The sequence below is a fragment of the Abramis brama genome (assembly GCF_963993115.1).
Source record: "Abramis brama genome assembly, chromosome: 7".
Classification (NCBI taxonomy): domain Eukaryota; kingdom Metazoa; phylum Chordata; class Actinopteri; order Cypriniformes; family Leuciscidae; genus Abramis; species Abramis brama.
The window spans coordinates 43,248,050-43,266,845 of record NC_139969.1 but is presented as its reverse complement, the minus strand read 5'-3'; the positions used below and the strand labels follow the sequence as shown (position 1 = coordinate 43,266,845).

Here is an 18,796-nt window from a genome sequence, read left to right as displayed (position 1 = left end):
AACACATTTTAAATCCATTAAATGGCTTATTTCCCCAAAAGTCAAGGAGACTCACTTTAAAATAATCTATAAGATATACCCGGTGGCTGACTTTCTTAGAAAAAGATTCAGATTTGATGTAGACCCTTGTGTATTTTGTGAGACTCTGGGACACACGTTCTGTTTTTGCCCAGCGTCCAGCAGCTTCTGGTCACTTAAGACTGATAATATCCCTACTCTCACCTTGCCACACATCCTCTTTTATATGAATACTGTAGATTCATCAGTAGGAAACTGCTGTTTTGATTGATCTCCTCTTGTGTTTGTGCCGCTCCAAATGTTAATTTTATTCTCTTTAGCCTTTTTGCTTTTGACTTGTGTATTTTGAAGTAGCTCCCCCTCTTTTTTGTTTTTTGTTGTTGTGTTAATACTTTTTGTGTATTGACGTCTGTATATAAGCATGTATTCTCCTTCCCCTATGACAGTTTTGTATGCTGCTGTTTTTTGTAAATAAAAAATAAATAAAAAAACAACCACGGATCATCTAGCAGGGGGCGCTACACACACACACACACACGGGTCAGCGCCTCATCCTCCAGTCCAGCAGGGGGCGCTGCACACACACGGGTCAGTTCACAGTCAGTCCGCTAGTGACTCACCCTGAAGAAGCAGCTCTTTAACTGAAGATGATGACAGGTTTACTGCAGCTCAGGTAAATATGTTTTTCAGTGTTTCACACAGTGATAATGCTGCAGGTGTGAGTGTATGTGTGTGTGTACGCTCGTGCGCGCGCCTGTGTGTGTGTGTGTGTGTGTACGCTCGTGCGTGCGCGCGCGCGCGTGTGTGTACGCTCGTGCGTGTGTACGCGCGCATGTGTGTGTGTGTGTGTGTGTGTGTGTGTGTAGTCGGAACTGTTACGGTTAGTGCTGCCGGCAGAATGCAGTCTAATTCGAGAAAAAGAACTGAAACGATATGAACTGAATTAAACAGAATCGCTTTTCTCTAGTGCAAACAGTTTCCAGTAAGAGCAAATAAAATGACCATATCTATCTGAAGGCAAGCTCTTCTGACTTTAAGCTTACAAAACACAAAATAATGATCACAAATGCCACACAAAATATTCTCAATCAGCTGAAACAGGACTCTGAGTCTGTGAAGTATTGCACCGCACACAGTCGAGTACAGATACCGCAGACGTCTGGACTCTGGAGGTGTTCTCCACGCAGGAAAGCCAGTCAGTGGCAGAACACACCTGGACTCTGGCGAACCTTTGCTGAACTGTCTTCTCCCCAAGTCCACACTGGATTGAGGACAGTATTTACACACTTCTGGCCACACACACTAAAACACACTAACATGCGCCAGGATTCCAGTTTTGGATGGGCCTTAAATTGAAAACGTTAAATTAAAAACGTTATCCAATCACTGTTTAACCTAATAAAAATGACTGACAAATATACTGTTATATTATCTGTCTGTATACATAATATAGATTTTAATAGCTTGATGCTCTTTAAATATTTTGTTGCGTTGTAAAACGTTTCGGTGCATATATAGGACGGACCTATTTTGTATCTTAATTTTGATCAATGTTTTATCAACCAATTGACCCTCAGACAGTCAATTTTCGGACGGACATTTTCTGTTTTGAATTTCTAAAAATCAAAGCTTCATCGGAATGTTACAAAACTTGGTGACTTTTATGGCATTAGGTATGTGAACACACCAAAAAAAATTAGGTCATGAGCCGAGCATGCTAAGTCGTCGTAAAAAAAATAGTCACACTTGTGGTCTTCGGTCAAAAATGACCCCCATAGGAAATGAATGGGAAATTGACAAAAACTCTAAAAATCCCAAAAATGTATAAATAATAATTTTTAAATATTATTTTACATAAAGTGTTATAATTGAATGAATTGCATTTTTTGTTACAAATTCTGTAAAAAAAAAAAAAGTAAATGTGTCCATAAACAGCTGGGGAATTCACATGCCTCTCCATAGAGAGCTGTACATGCCATCTAGTGGTTACACCATGGCTCTACGCTTTCTCTCCATACTCTCACCAGATGGTGCTAATCTGCTTAAAACATTTTTTTTAAAGGCCTAGACTCTATATTAAACTAAGATACTGCATTAAAAAAAAAAAATATATATATATATATACAGTGAGGAAAATAAGTATTTGAACACCCTGCTATTTTGCAAGTTCTCCCACTTGGAAATCATGGAGGGGTCTGAAATTGTCATCGTAGGTGCATGTCCACTGTGAGAGACATAATCTAAAAAAAAAATCCAGAAATCACAATGTATGATTTTTTAACTATTTATTTGTATGATACAGCTGCAAATAATTATTTGAACACCTGTCTATCAGCTAGAATTCTGACCCTCAAAGACCTGTTAGTCTGCCTTTAAAATGTCCACCTCCACTCCATTTATTATCCTAAATTAGATGCACCTGTTTGAGGTCGTTAGCTGCATAAAGACATCTGTCCACCCCATACAATCAGTAAGAATCCAACTACTAACATGGCCAAGACCAAAGAGCTGTCCAAAGACACTAGAGACAAAATTGTACACCTCCACAAGGCTGGAAAGGGCTACGGGGAAATTGCCAAGCAGCTTGGTGAAAAAAGGTCCACTGTTGGAGCAATCATTAGAAAATGGAAGAAGCTAAACATGACTGTCAATCTCCCTCGGACTGGGGCTCCATGCAAGATCTCACCTCGTGGGGTCTCAATGATCCTAAGAAAGGTGAGAAATCAGCCCAGAACTACACGGGAGGAGCTGGTCAATGACCTGAAAAGAGCTGGGACCACCGTTTCCAAGGTTACTGTTGGTAATACACTAAGACGTCATGGTTTGAAATCATGCATGGCACGGAAGGTTCCCCTGCTTAAACCAGCACATGTCAAGGCCCGTCTTAAGTTTGCCAATGACCATTTGGATGATCCAGAGGAGTCATGGGAGAAAGTCATGTGGTCAGATGAGACCAAAATAGAACTTTTTGGTCATAATTCCACTAAACGTGTTTGGAGGAAGAAGAATGATGAGTACCATCCCAAGAACACCATCCCTACTGTGAAGCATGCGGGTGGTAGCATCATGCTTTGGGGGTGTTTTTCTGCACATGGGACAGGGCGACTGCACTGTATTAAGGAGAGGATGACCGGGGCCATGTATTGCGAGATTTTGGGGAACAACCTCCTTCCCTCAGATAGAGCATTGAAGATGGGTCGAGGCTGGGTCTTCCAACATGACAACGACCCGAAGCACACAGCCAGGATAACCAAGGAGTGTCTCTGTAAGAAGCATATCAAGGTTCTGGCGTGGCCTAGCCAGTCTCCAGACCTAAACCCAATAGAGAATCTTTGGAGGGAGCTCAAACTCTGTGTTTCTCAGCGACAGCCCAGAAACCTGACTGATCTAGAGAAGATCTGTGTGGAGGAGTGGGCCAAAATCCCTCCTGCAGTGTGTGCAAACCTGGTGAAAAACTACAGGAAACGTTTGACCTCTGTAATTGCAAACAAAGGCTACTGTACCAAATATTAACATTGATTTTCTCAGGTGTTCAAATACTTATTTGCAGCTGTATCATACAAATAAATAGTTAAAAAATCATACATTGTGATTTCTGGATTTTTTTTTTTAGATTATGTCTCTCACAGTAGACATGCACCTACGATGACAATTTCAGACCCCTCCATGATTTCTAAGTGGGAGAACTTGCAAAATAGCAGGGTGTTCAAATACTTATTTTCCTCACTGTATATATATATATATATATATATATATATATATATATATATATATATATATATACATTTTTTAATTATTTTCAGTGGTAAAAATAGACCATAAATATTGCATAAATATTAATAAATTCAATAAAATTCTGTCAAAATACAAAATTAAAAAGAAAAAATATTATAGAACAAAAATAAATTGCATTGGTTTTACTGGGATGGAGGAAGTTTCATTTTTAGGTGTCCGGTCACTTCTGACCGGGAAGGCCCAGGATGTGACTCTGAAACGAAGACCGTTCGAGGGTTAATAAATAAGAAGCAAATATATAGCAGATAATGTAATAAGGCGCCGGCGCGATCACTTGCATTGCACGTGAACTGGAGGGCGCCGAAACCCAGCTTGTGCCTCACAGATTTGAGAAATATAGGCTATATATATTATAGAAAGCTTGCAATGTCTACTTTTAAATGAAAATATTCAAAACCAAAAGCAGGGATTTGATTTTTCCGGATTAATCCGGAATTCCAGATTTTCCGACCTGAAAATGTGACCTACGTGAATCATGCAGATCTGTAAAAAAAAAAAAAATCTCACAGCCGTCACCATGGTAACCCGGGACGGAACCACAATCGCCGTCCCCGCGCAACAGGGCCACACCGGGCGGTTTTTACGTCAGTTTGGGTGACAAATTCATCTGAAGCCTATTTCATAGCTTAATGTGAGGGACAGAAGTCTATTTACATCAATAAAGTATACGGAAACTCGTTTTCCCTCCTCTGTGGCTGTCAATCATTCTCCATTCAGTATTCAAACAGCGCGCGCGCCTCTTCCGGTTACAGCAGGATGCACGGTAAAACTCTCTCCAATATGATATTCACATTATAATGCTTGATCTGTAGAGAAAAGGCTGTGGATTTGCATACAATGACTTTATTTTGTTGGAGTTTGTTGCTGTTTTTAAACGACTCGCTACCGTGTGCCTGTTACTAACAGTGTTAGATCACACACATCACAAGGACTATGAATCGGCATCAAACACACAATAACTGGAATTTAAAACTGTGAAGAAACAAATGATCAATAAACTGTTGGACAGATAGACACTAGGATTTGTGCGCTCGACATTTCTTCACTTTGTGCCGTGAACTTTTAAATGCGCACATGCGCAGCGCTGCGACTCCATGTTGCTTTGAGCACATCATTCTGCGCCCGTGATGCGCATACGCGCTTTGTGCGCTCTGTTTTGAAGCGTTTCATATTATCATGGTTTCGCGCACTGAAAGATTATTAAAAGCCTATATTTTTGTATACCTAGTCTGCACAATACATTTAAAATAAGCATAATTTAATTGTATGTTATTTCTGTGTAGTGTAGTGTAGGCTATATAAAGAGAGAGGTGGTGATGGAGCAGTGGACAAGACACTTGCTTTTGATTCCCACTGTTACACATCCACCAAATAAGTTGTTATGTGTCATACTCATGACATAATAAGTTGGATGTTGCACATTAAGCAGTTTAAGTTTGGTTTAAAAAAAAAAAAAGTAAAAAAAAAGTACATTTAAATAAGTTGTTGTCATGTGTCATAAATTATGTAATTACATAGATTATGTAATCAATATGAAGTGTGCATATCTCTCTGGCGTTCATGGCGAGTCCGCATCGTCAACTTCATCTTTGCAGCGACACAGAAAACACCAGTTTATTAATAAATAATTAAATGTCTCCTTGCTTGCTATTCTAGACACATTCATAATCATTACTTTAACCGGTTCTTTGTGGCAAGCTTTATGCGTGTGGTCGAGCGCTTGAGTGCAGCTATATTACGTAAACGCTCATTATCCTGTATATAGCCTAAGTAATTAAATTAATATAAAGGGGTGATTTGTCCACTAATGGCTTAAATGAAAATCTAGTAGTCGACTAGAAAAAAACTTTAGCCGGAGGCAGCCCTTATTCCACATATTTTCAAACCTGCTGGCCATTCTGGGTCGAGCGAGCGGAATATATTCAGAAATGCTCCCCGCTCACGAGCTCTGATCGAACCCGAACCACTGTCTGCTGAACCTGCGCAGAAACATCAAAATAGACATAACCAGCTTTTAAAAATTGTTTTTAAAACTAAACATTAATATTTTAGCACAAAGTATGAGCTTATTGACGATTTTTTTATAATTCTTGACAAAATTAGAATATATGAAAAGTTGTTTTTTTTTTGAAGAAAAGTTTTGGGTGGGCCTGTTGAAAAGTGGGTGGGCCTGCCGTGCCAGGCTCACACACACACACACGCGTCACAGCGTTTCGCTAGCACTAAAGAGAGTCTCTCCCAGTGGGAGCTTGTGTCTGGAATACATAGCCAGTTTTCTCAGCCTTGGAAAGTTAACAAGTTATTCATTTCAGCATTCACTAATATTAAATTATAAGTTTAAATTCACTTAAATTATAAGAAAATTGTATTTGTTAACATTAGTTAATGCACTGTGAACATAAACTATGAACAGCTGTATTTTTAACAAAGATGAACAAATACAGCATCAGATGTATAGCTCATGCCTCATGGTTAGCTCATGTCAGTTAATACATTACACAACGCAGGGCTCTACGCTAACCTTTTTCCCAAGGAGTACATGTGCTCCTAAATGAAAAAATTTAGGACCACACAAAGAAATATAGGAGCACAGTGAAAAAAATTGATTCAACTGCTGAATTCATATGGATTAGTTTTATGATCTTTTTATGAACTTTTTTCGAAGCATCAAAGTGGTAGTTGTGGTTTTCTTTTTTTGCGAATTGCGAGATATAAAGTCAGAATTCTGACTTTTTTTCTCGCAATTGCGACTTTATATCACGCAATTCTGACTTTATAACACATAATTGCAAGTTTATATCTCGCAATTCTGACATCTTTTATCAGAATTGTGAGATATAAACTCACAATTGTGAGATATACTGTATAGTCCAATTCTAAGGCAAAAAAAGACGGGATTTTTTTTTTTTTTTACCTCAGAATAGTTTATATCTCACAATTCTGAATTTATAACACGCAATTGCAACTTTATATCTTGCAATTCTAACTTTATATCTCCCAATTGCGACTTTATTTCTCACAATTCTGACTTCATATCTCGCAATTTTGAGAAAAAAGTCACAATTCTGACTTGATGTATCACAATTGTGAGAAAAAAAGTTACTTTAACTTTCATTTGCGGCAGTTTGCGTGTTGGCTTGATGAATAGATCGCTCATCTGTCGTGATGCGTGTTGCAGTAGTGTCATCATATCTGGCTATAACATGACATATAGCCAATAACACGCTCTCACACGTCTATTTTTAGCACTGTTGGGAGGAGTCACTTGACTCTCTCACTTAAAATCCAGCAGTTCCTGCACATTCCCGCACTATTTCAGTGATTGGCTCATTGGTTGCAAATCGTCGCTCTCATTTGAATAAAGTTAAGCGCGTAATCATATTATGTTCACATCGCACTGTCGCGACCCCATCCTCTAGCTTCCTTGCTTTCCATGTGTAACATTGTGACCCCCCCCCGTCCTCTTGCTTGCTTTCCATGTGAAATCAATGGTATGCTTCTCTTCATCGCGCTGTTGTTCAGTGTATTGAGAACAGCCCGTCACTCGCGCACTGTGCTCGTAACTTATTTTTCAAGTTCGCGCATAACTATTTTTAGGCGCAAATGCGAGTGAAATACTCACACTGTAGAGCCCTGCAACGTTAACAAACGAGACCTTAATGTAAGATGTTCTACATTACATTACTACTTACCAGTGGCAAGTAGGGCTGCACGATTAATCGCAATAAAAGTGTCAGTATTCGTGATGATTATCAGGGCCAGTGTGTTTATGCAAAAGCTGATAAAGACACAAAAGCTGTTTTTACATTTAAGTCTTCACGATTACTTTGTACATGTAAGCAGCTTTCTCTACCGCGAACGAGATTATAACGTTATTCACCGATGTTGACGTACATGTTAAATCTGAGGTAGATGTAGGCCTATATTTCTCTCGGTTGTTTAGTTTCCTTAGCTTTAGCTATATCACGGCGCTGTACTTCACTGCTAGCGTTTCATGCTCCAGGATTCCTCTGCCTTATATAGGCTACAGGCAAAATGGACGCGCATGCTTAGTTTCATGCTTAGCGTTTCCCAGTGATATACTGGCGTTAGGTTTGCTTGACGTTGAAAGTTCATTAGAGACCGCCTGTTAAGTATCGTACGACATGGGTATACAGGTTTCTAACTTCAAAAACATTTAAAGAGAATGACTTGCAGTCATTAAACCATCTGTAAAGTGTTCTTATAGGTGTCAGGCATGATACACACCTTTTAGATTGTTGATATTTATTCATAAATATGAGCTCATGCGTAAGTGAAAAAATAGGTATACGACTTGACAGTTTATTTTGCTAAAGTGCCCCGATTATGCTATTTTAAAGTTTCCTAATGTTGTTGTGGAGTCTCCTACAACAGGTTTACATGCATCTAAGGTCAAAAAACTGTTTCATTTTCTCATAATATACATTTGCACATCACCACATTTTCAATGATTCTCCAACGACTCGTCAGGTGAATCAGTCTCTCTAAATCCCTCCTTTCTGCGAGCTACTCTGCTCTGATTGGCCAGACGGCTCAGTCTGTTGTGATCGGTCTACTCTGCTCTGATTGGCCAGACAGCTCAGTCTGTTGTGATTGGTCTACCCTGTTCTGATTGGCCAGACGGCTCAGTCTGTTGTGATTGGTCTACCCTGCTCTGATTGGCCAGACGGCTCAGTCTGTTGTGATTGGTCTACCCTGCTCTGATTGGCCAGACGGCTCAGTCTGTTGTGATTGGTCTACTCTGCTCTGATTGGCCAGACGGCTCAGTCTGTTGTGATTGGTCTACTCTGCTCTGATTGGCCAGACGGCTCAGTCTGTTGTGATTGGTCTACTCTGCTCTGATTGGCCAGATGGCTCAGTCTGTTGTGATTTTAAAATTCTAATGCTTACTTATAAGGCCTTGCATGGTCTGACACCTCTTTATATCACTGAACTTCTAACCCCATACACACCAGTACGTGAACTTCGCTCCTCGGAAGCTGGCCTTTTAATTGTCCCGAATACTAGACTTAAAGGAGCTGTATGTAAGAAATGTATTTCAATTAATCATAAAATGGCCCTGATATGTCACTAGACATTAAGAAATCATGTTCATTTCAAATACTTATATCACTGACAACAGTAGTACGGCCAGGATATTGTCATTTAAAAAGTGAAGTTGCAGCCCTCAACTGATGTTGATGTTGTCATGTTGTGTTTTGGCCTGAAGCGCCACCCTCCACCTATCTACCAATCACAAAGTCAGTAGTGTTTCTGCATCCGGGTTGCCAGCTCAGCTCTAGTTTCCACAGCTGCAGCTACAAACGTTCGTGCTGGATTCTGCAGCCTATCTGGCAACCTCGAGTCAGGGGGGAGGGGGAGGGGATACACTGTTCTACAGTAATTTTAAAGTGATTGCAGTACCAGTTTTGGCCACAATCTTACATACGGCTCCTTTAAATCCATGGGTGATAGGGCCTTTTCGGCGAATGCTCCAAAACTTTGGAATTCCTTGCCTGTGGAGATTAGGCAAGCTGAATCTCTTAGTGTTTTTAAATCTTCCCTGAAAACTTATTTGTTTAGGGTAGCTTTTAACTGTTTATAATTGCTATATTATTGTTATTTATCATATATTTCATTGTTTTATTTTTGCATTGTTTGTTCTATTGTAGGTTTTATGTTTTGTGAAGTGCTTTGAGATGCTTTTTAAAGGCGCTATATATAAAAAAAAAAAAAAAGTTTATTATTGGTCTACTCTGCTCTGATTGGCCAGACGGCTCAGTCTGTTGTGATTGGTCTACTCTGCTCTGATTGGCCAGACGGCTCAGTCTGTTGTGATTGGTCTACTCTGCTCTGATTGGCCAGACGGCTCAGTCTGTTGTGATTGGTCTACTCTGCTCTGATTGGCCAGACGGCTCAGTCTGTTGTGATTGGTTTACGCCCATTGCCATTACAACATCAGCTCTGCGTGTCCTGAGGCTTCCTACACCGTAAACTAAACACAGTAACGAACAATGACGTTGATTTTACCATATCAATGCGAGTGCCAGTCCGATGATGAAACATTGAAGAACTAGCCTAGTTATTCAACCCGACCCTCCATCAGGACGACTCGAGCAGGACTCAGTGTTTCTCAGTGATACACTACTCAGTAGGGGTGTGCGATATGAGGATATTTAATCGTGAACGATTAAAATGTCTCCACGATTCACTTTTTCAGAAATATCGTTGAATCACGCTACAGTGCACGTTCTATAAGATGCAGCTCTATGGCTTTTTTTCAGCTACGTAACAACATTGGATGCGCGGCGTGCTAGATGTCGGTGTGTTGACGGTCATAAACTACTTGCTGGTGAGATTTAGCAACGCAGGGACGATGGATGAAAACACAGAGGAGTTGATCCCTAAAAAAAATTCAACATCGGTAATATGGAAATGGTTTGGATTTTCCATAACAGACACGGCGCAAACAACAGTTATTTGCAAATGTTGCAATGATAAGATTCGCACGTCAGACTGCAACACAACTAATCTTTTTAACCACCTCAAAAGAAAACACCCTAAAGAATATGCTGACAGTCAATCTGTGAAGGGACCCCCCGCGAGTGCATCAGGTAGGCCTACATCCACGCAGCAGCCAGAGGCTAACGTTACACGGCTTAAACAAACAACTCTAACGAAGGAGGCATTCGAGAAGGGAACTCCGTATGACAGGACAAGTAAGCGCTGGAAAGACGTAACTGATGCAGTGACATTTTACCTGGGCAAGGATATGATCCCCATAAAAACTGTGGAAAACGAGGGCTTCAAAAGACTGCTCAAAGTCGTAGATCCGCGCTACAAGATTCCCAGCCGCAAATATTTTTCTGCCACGGCAATTCCACGGCTGTATTCCAAATGCCGCAACAAGATGGAACACAAAGTTCAAAATGTTAATGTTTTTGCCACAACAGCTGATTTATGGTCTAGCCACACTTCAGAACCATATTTAACCCTCTGAGGTCGACAAACGCGCGGGCGCGTTTTGCTGGATTTTCTCCACATTGTAGCACTATAAACTTAAATTTCTTCGTCATTTATGGTCATACAGAAAAAAGAAATATAAAAAAAAATCTGTGATATTTCTACTTTTGTATGTGTCCACTTACAATCAAATCAAAACATTGTGCTTTTGTAAAATAAAGAAAATAGACAGGGTGTGCGTTCTGCCTCTCCGTCGCGGTGAACTTTTTTTTCTTGAGCACGTCTATAAACTGAAACAAAACTCAGCGAATACTTGTCACACATTTATGAGCCATACACCTTTATAAACATTTAAGTGTGTACTTTTAAATGATCGGATTCAAAACGAAAACAAATATTCTCTGTTTAAGTAATTTGTATAAAACCAACAAGATGTCCAGCTTCTCAAACGCTTCCTAATTATTTTTTAATTTACCACGCCCACTCGCGCAAAAGATATTCACATGCAAATCTCCACATGGAACGCGATCGCGCTCATTACCTCAACAACAAAACACTTCACTTCACTTTTCGTCGAGTTTGAAAGACGTGCCTGAGCTTACATTGGATTTACATCAGAAGAAGAAGAACCCGATTTGAAGACAAGAAAGATAAGGTAAGAAATGATATACTTACATATTAGTTTGCTATTGTTGCATAAATTTCACATTGCAGTTGAACTGTTGCTAGATATATGGTGAATATTATAATATTTAGACCCGTGTTTACTGTTACTGTGTTTGTGGATATCTGCTCAAACGAAGATATGTGTATGGTAACCATAATGTTTTATATTTGAGCGCGATCGCGTTTGAATGTATCATATTTTGGATCGTGATCACGTTTGAATGTATCATATTTTGGATCGTGATCGCGTTTGAATGTATCATATTTTGCAGCGCGATCGCGTTTGAATGTATCATATTTTATCCAGCACTGCGCATAGCCTATGCCTACAAGGCACAACAAACCTGGTGTTCACTGTTCATTATATTATATATTGTTGGAAACATTTGTGTGTGTGTGTGTGTGTATTCTGTGAATTTTAAAAAGCAATTTTAACCAGAAAAATCTAAAATTTATTCCCAAAATCGTGCAGGCCTTTCTCTTGATATCAGTATGTTCACTTTTTTTTTTCAGGGCCCAGATGCCACTGAGGACTTAAGTGAACATGAACATGGTAAAGTGAAAATCAAACACCTTGGAAATGAAAGGTATGTACAATGTTTTTAGGAATGGCACAAAGGTCTCAGTCTTTGGATCATTGTTTTCAATAAGTGCTTTTTTGGCATCTGTTGTGTATCTTTGGACTATGTTGTGTTGTAAATAAATCCAAACAATTTAAAAGCCATTCTTTTTTTAAATCTCCTCATTTACAGTATTGTGCAAGGTTGCCCAGAATGACAGGGCCTGATAGCTCCTAATAGGGCCGTTAGGGGAGGGTCTTTGTCTTTCTCAGGTGAGAAAAGCTTACATATTAATGAGCTCTCGCATAAGGCTTTTTCACACAAAACACGTCGTAAAATTTTTAAATCAATATATTGTCTTATCTGAATGAGCAATCAGGGTGATTTTCACATAGTTTTAGAGCAAATATTCTAGGCTACGTCATACAATTTTCAAAAGTCTTGTGAAGAAATAATCAGTATGGGTTTCATAGCCTTATTTCAGTGAGATTTTTTTTTGTATTTTCACAAACCACGCATAAATGTCATTATCTCAAAACTACAAACTTTTACATACATGCTGTTGATATATTATTGTAGCAGAGTTTGTGCTGAATACAGTGTAATTAGACTTTAACCATGAAAATGTCACAAGTAACAGAAATAACCAGAAATGTCAGAGCATGTCAGAACACCTCCAGGGCCCAGAAAACAGCTCAGACCTCAGAGAGTTAAGTCTGACAATTCATTTCATTAATGACTGGAAGTTGTGCAGTGCGTGTCTAGAAACAACATACTTCCCACAAGACCACACGGGAGAGCTCATAGCACAAGGCCTTAGGGAAGCGCTTGGATGTTGCGGACTGAAAGAAGCGAACATGACCTGCATGACCACTGACAGTGGGGCTAACATGGTGAGGGCCTTGGAGCTCAACAGTTGGACACGTCTACAGTGCTTTGGGCACAGACTTCACCTAGCTATTGGTGAGTGAAACTAAAAATAAAATATTGTCACTGGCATTTAGAAGTTTGTTTGTAATACTAAATATTTACTAATAAATGTACATTAGGAACACTGAGCAGAGTAAAATGATGAGACTAGTTTACTATATAAATTGGATTATTATTTAAATGTTTTGTATATGAAAAAATACGGTATTGTTGTAGCACAATTTGTTTGGTTTCAATAAAATATTACAATTGAAAAAATATAAACCTTTGTGCATAAAAATGTAAATAAATCTAATCAATGAATGTTTTTTGGGTTTTTTTTTTTTTTTAGAAAAAAGTGCCAAAGACTCTCATGTTGAACGCATAACATCTATCTGCAAGAAAGTCGTCAGTACATTCTCTTTCAGTTGGAAGAAAAAGAGGGAATTAAATAAAGCTGAAACTACCTCAACATAAACTCATCACTGAATCCCCTACACGATGGGGCTCCAGACTCAACATGATCGAGAGAGTGCTTGACCAGGAAAAGGCCATTTCGCAGGTCCTGAAGGCAGACCGGAAGGCGAGGCATTTGGTCCCATCATGGCAAGACATTGATATGATGGAGTCTGTGAAAAAGGCAATGAGTCCACTGAGAGACTTCACTGATGCACTCTCCGGTGAGGACTATGTGAGTCTGTCCCATGTAAAGCCAGTGCTTTCCCTGTTGAAAGTCAACATCTTGAGCCTGAATGATGATGACACTGAACTAACAAAAACAATGAAGCAAACAATTCTCAATTACCTCTCTGACAAATATCAGGATCCCACCACTGATGACCTGTTGGATATGGCTTCGCTTCTTGATCCCAGCTTCAAAACCCAATACATTGACAGTAGGGCTGCACGATTATGACAAAAATCATAATTGCCGATTATTCCCTTGAAATTGTAATTGCGATTATTATTTACGATTATCACAATTTACATTGAATATATATATATAATATATATATATATATATATATATATATATATTATATATATATATATATATACATATATAATATAGGCATATTATTATACGTTTACTTAAAAATTGTGAACACACACACTGTCCCCCTTTACTTAACATGCACATAAATTGTAAGAATATGACTAATAGTAAAGACTACTAAGAAATAAACATTAGGCCTATGCTAAAGCTATTAAATAGCAGTCCCAAACTAGCTTTTGTTAATACAATGTTGGTATGAGCCACCACAGTCATTTAAAAATATAAAAAAATAACACAAAGTGAAAATAAAGTGGCATTTTGGGGTTAATATTGAAACGACAGTTACCATGGTGAATAGTAGAGTACACAATATTAACAACTGTTAATTAAACATGGAAACTGCTCCTGGTGAATAGAATGAAAATCATCCCTGCATGCAAATCCTTCTCAGCTAACACACGACGTACCAGTAACGTGATTTATTGGTATTTTACTTTTATTTCGTGACTTACTAATTTACAACGTTGCATGCTCGTAGTTTCCTTTGCACTTAAACACAGCGCGCCGCTGCATTTGCGCGTGCATTTGAAGGGTATGCGCTAACCATAGGCGCTAACGAGCACAGTGTAACGGCTGAAAGGACAGGAACGTCCGTTTTTCTGAGGTGAAAGACTTTTTTATTTCAGCGTACAAATACGTCGCTGCCTGGTAGTTCCTATTGTGCTGGGTTTTCTGAAGTAGTTGTGATTCGCCTCTCATAACATGCTCTAAATGCACGCAGAGTGGATTTTTTTTTGTTTTTGTAATCGCAGCTTTGAACGATTACGTAATCGTGGCATCCATAATCGTAATCGCGATTAGAAATTCGATTAATTGTGCAGCCCTAATTGACAGCGACAAGATAGAGGGAATACAAGCCAGAGCTGTATCTGAGCTGGAGTCTTTGCTAACCGTACAGTATCCAGCAGCATCGGTTCAACAGCCTACATCCGCCTCCACATCACAGAGCCCTGACGCAGAACAAACCCCACACAAGAAAGTAAAGAAATCACTTGCCAGCTTTTTGAAAACCTCAGGTGTTGTTTGTTGTGCATCTGCAATTTCAGGATCAACTTCCTTTTCTCTAAAAGAGGCAATAGAAGGGATACGTGTCCATACCAAATGCAGAAAGTGAGGTGAATCCCTTGGAATGGTGGAAAGTCCATGAGGCAAACTTTCCAAGAGTTAGCCAACTTGCTAGAAAGTACTTGTGCATTCCAGCCACAAGTGCTCCCTCAGAAAGAGCTTTTAGCACTGGTGGCAATATTGTCACATGCCAGAGGGCAACTCTCAAGCCAGATAAAGTCAATCAACTAGTTTTCCTCTCTAAAAATTTGTGATTGGGATCAGTCATACTTTACAATCTTAGGATATATACTTTACACAAATGTGAAAGGTTTGTTTTAAAGCTGCTAAGTTTAAAAGAGTCAGGTTTCATGTTTGCACCTTTGGTTGATTGTTTGGTTCTGAATCACATTGCACTTTTAAAAAAAATACTTAAGAGATTATAAAAGGTAGTTTACATTTTGTATTTGACTTTTCTTTATTAAGCTATTTATTGTGTTGTGTTTTACCTTTTGAAGCAAATGCTATAGTCTCTGACTGTACTTACATTTATAACTAGTTACATTTTATTTAAACATTTTTATTTAACCTTTTTAAAATAAGCTTACATTTTTTTAATTGTTTTTGATGCATCTGTTTATCTATATTTTTCATGCTAGATGCTACCTCAAAAAAATAGAAAGAGAAAAACATGCTGACAAGGGTTTTGCTCAGGGTTTACAGCTGTTGCCAATGCTTGATTTTTTTTAAAACAATGTTCATTTTGTGATGAGAAGTCTTTGATTGTAATGCAAGTCCTGTTGAATGTTCTTACTTTGCACAATTGCACTTCCATTAAATATACACTTGATTAACCTGTTAACCGTTGCCAGTGCGCAGGCGCACTGAAGCGTTTTTTTTTTATATATAGTTAAAAGTTACTATCAGATTTAATGTTATACCTTGACAAACTATACATCATTAAAAAGATATAAGACTCAAGTTTCAGTATTTGACCACTATTGTATTCTGAGAAACTTATAGCAACAGTTATTTCTTAATTTGTGTCAGGAGTTATGAAATGAAAAAATGAGTCGATACCTTTGATATGAATTATGCGCGTCATAAAAAAACCCCCGTGCTGTCGTCATGACAGCGATTCACAAAACAACGTCCTTCAGGGCTTTTAGCTCAAAAATGTGCAGATTTGGAGAAATATTGATATATTCTCATAGGTTTACATCAGATTTCTATAGACAGGAATAATATTTATTGAATTTATACCCAAATGCGTCGATGTAATCATTATGAGCGCTTGGATACTCTGATACTGTGTTTTCAATTCATACCAATAGCCTGAGGGCGCTATATGCACAATAATAGTCCATATAGGCCTTTTCAGGATGTTTGTAAACAATAGGCACCAAGATACTTCCGGGTGGCAGAACGCGAGCGGCTTCCACTGACTAACTGAAGAGATCCAGCCGGCGACTGCAACAGTTACATAGTTAAAAACATTGTTGTTGATCAAAGTTGAAACGATAATGAAAACGTGTTGTGTTTGGGGTTGCGCTGCCAGATATACAGCAAAATGTGTAGGGTTTTATCGATTTCCTGTGGGTGAGGAGGTTATAGCGACGTCGTGTCGTCAAAAGTAGGAAATCTTAACGATCCCCTAAATTATATGATTCATCCAACGTTTACATTTCTGCTGCCAACCCTGCTTGCCCTTCAACTCTGCTTCGTGTATTCTCAAAACGGTCCATCTACAAAATCACAGCACTGCATTTATCTTCCGCCGGCGAAATTCGAGACTAATATTAGTAAATTGTCTCTTTTGATGAAGAGACTCATTGCCAGTTAGTCACTGCCTGAAGTAAAAGAAGGCTGCCCACTCTCACGCACTGACTGTGAGACTCACGCAATTGTATGAGGCGCCACGTAGGATTTAAATCAAACTTCGCTTATCAATACATACATAACACACGTGCACACCTATAAATTACCCGCATATACATGTAGGCTATACTATTGGATGTTCAAAATACATATATGAAATACACGTGCACACTAATATGAAATTCATACCAATACATATTATGTTAGTAATGAATGCATATACACTTGTGAATATTGCATATAAACTTGACGCACGCATACACCTATAAATACTCGCATAGGCTATAGCCTACACAACTAAAGCATGCATCCACGTTTTATTTTGTATGTATGCGCGAGTGTTATATGGATGTGTATGCGCGCACCGAGTTTATATGTGCGAGTGTTTATAGGTGTGTCTGCGTGCTGTGAGTGTATATGTATGTGCGAGACGAGTGTTTATAGGTGTATATGCATGGAAGTTTAAAAGTATTTATAGGTGTATGCGTGCGTCAAGTTTATATGTAGCCTATATGCAAGTTATTCACAAGCATTCATTACCAACATAATATGTATTGGTATGGATTTCATATTAGTGTGCACGAGTATTTCATATATGTATTTTGAACATCCAATAAATGTATATACGAATAATTTATAATTGTATATGCACGTGTGTTATGTATGTATTGATAAGCGAAGTTTGATTTAAATCCTACGTGGCGCCTCATACAATTGTCACTTTTTGTATTTTTTACAGTCTATGCTTTTCACACGCTCTCACTACACATCCATTTTCTCACGCAACTTACCTAAATGTATATTCCTCATACATAATATCGACCAATCAGTGTTTTTCAACCGCGCAGAGGTCGATATAACAGCTGGAGAACAATTGTCACATAACATTTACCTCAGGAAAGCCATTTAATGACCATGATAGGCTATATAGCACGTTATTTTGGCTAGAAAAAAGAGCTATAGAGAGTATTTTGCTAATTATGTGTAGGCCTACTATATTACATATTTATTATATTTTTTACTTATATCATTAAACACAGTTATTATTATAATAAAAAAATGCATTATATTTAATAAAAAAATTTATTTTTATTACATTTTTACTGTCGATGGTGGGCCTCCCTTCCAAGCAATTTACTAGCGTTGTCATAGGAACGCTTCGGCTTTTGCCACCCGGAAGAACGTCTATTACTGTTGTGACATCATGGTGAATTGTCGTATATGGAACATGAAGAAGAGCCATGATCATGTGACATTCCAGGACGTCACTGATACACACAAAGCTAACAAGAGATCGCGCTGTAACATGCAGATACAGACGTTTTGAAGACAATAAACATGTTTGCAATGATATTTGAGTTACCTGTGTTTTTCAAGCCATGCCAGGTATTTCCATAATAATAGATTATATTTATAATGTAATGCTAATCTATATAGACTATCATTGTGCAGAATACTATACCAATAGTATATTTTCTGTCTGATTTTTTTATCTGAAGCCAAATTAGATCACAGAAGATTATTTAAAATACTCGACTTGCGTTATAAAGTAAGTTTGGAGCACAAACATGGTTTTAATCTCATAAATTGTCGTGTATTGATGGTGTGCTAAGCTAACATGCTAGCTAGCCCTAGGTGCACCTGCCACCTAGAAGTTATACTTTTATGATTTTTTGAATGCTTACTGAAATGTTTCTTTATTCAAGAAATGCATTTGATACAGTTTAAAATGTGAGGTGAACTTTGAGAAAAGAAATTAGGGACTGAAACCATATGAATAGCCTGTGAATAGCCAGTTGTTAGTAACTATAATGCAGACAAAAGAAATGCATATTTAGAGCCATAACCAGGCTGGAGAGGTGTGAATGTGTGCAGGGGGAGACTGAGACTGAATGGGGATCGTTTG

General features: G+C 38.4%; 1 protein-coding gene across 2 annotated transcripts in view; it reads left to right on the top strand.

The window, feature by feature from the left end:
• Positions 1 to 600: 600 nt before the first annotated feature.
• The window catches only part of LOC311087314 (uncharacterized protein), a 29,932-nt gene continuing 11,736 nt past the window's right edge, over positions 601 to 18,796 (top strand). The window contains exon 1 of one of the 2 annotated variants that reach the window (XM_084120635.1): positions 601 to 691. The gene's annotated coding sequence lies outside the window, so the exon portion shown is untranslated. Of the gene's footprint in view, positions 692 to 12,010; positions 12,030 to 18,796 lie in introns of those variants that run through there. The other variant, XM_084120636.1, reaches the window with a different exon arrangement.